The following is a 511-nucleotide window of genomic DNA, read 5'->3' as shown; positions in this document are numbered from 1 at the left end:
GGGGAGACCCGGCTGGGCGCCGGCCCAGCGCGGGCACCGCGGGGGTCCCCGCACCCCCCGTCCCTGATCTCCGGGGTCCTGCGCGGATCACCCCGGGGCCGTGCGTGGGTTCCCGTCCCATCCCTCCGGGGGCCGTGCGGGGGTCCCGTCCCCATCCCCTCGGGGGCGGTGCAGAGGGTCCCTGCCTCCAAAGCCTATTCCCTCACCCGGGGCCGTGCGTGAGTCCCCGCGCCCCCGGTCCCTGTGCTTCCTCCGGGGTCCTTCGCAGGACTCCCCCCCCCCGGCGCTGTGCGGGGATCCCCGCCCCCCCAGTCCCCGTGCGGACACTGCGAGCTCCATCCCGCGCAGGACGGGTCCTTCCCGAGCGGGGAGCCGGCCGCGGGCCGCGCCGTCCGGGGTCCCAGGCCCGCTCCGCTCCCCAAGGCCTGGGTGGGACTCGGGGTGCCGTGCCCTTGTCGGGACGGTATCGGCAGGCCGAGGTCAGGAGGCTCGGGGCGGAGTTCCGCGCCAA

The sequence above is a fragment of the Dipodomys ordii genome, unplaced genomic scaffold (assembly GCF_000151885.1).
Source record: "Dipodomys ordii isolate 6190 unplaced genomic scaffold, Dord_2.0 Scaffold20, whole genome shotgun sequence".
NCBI lineage: Eukaryota > Metazoa > Chordata > Mammalia > Rodentia > Heteromyidae > Dipodomys > Dipodomys ordii.
Note: the sequence above shows the minus strand (reverse complement) of the source record.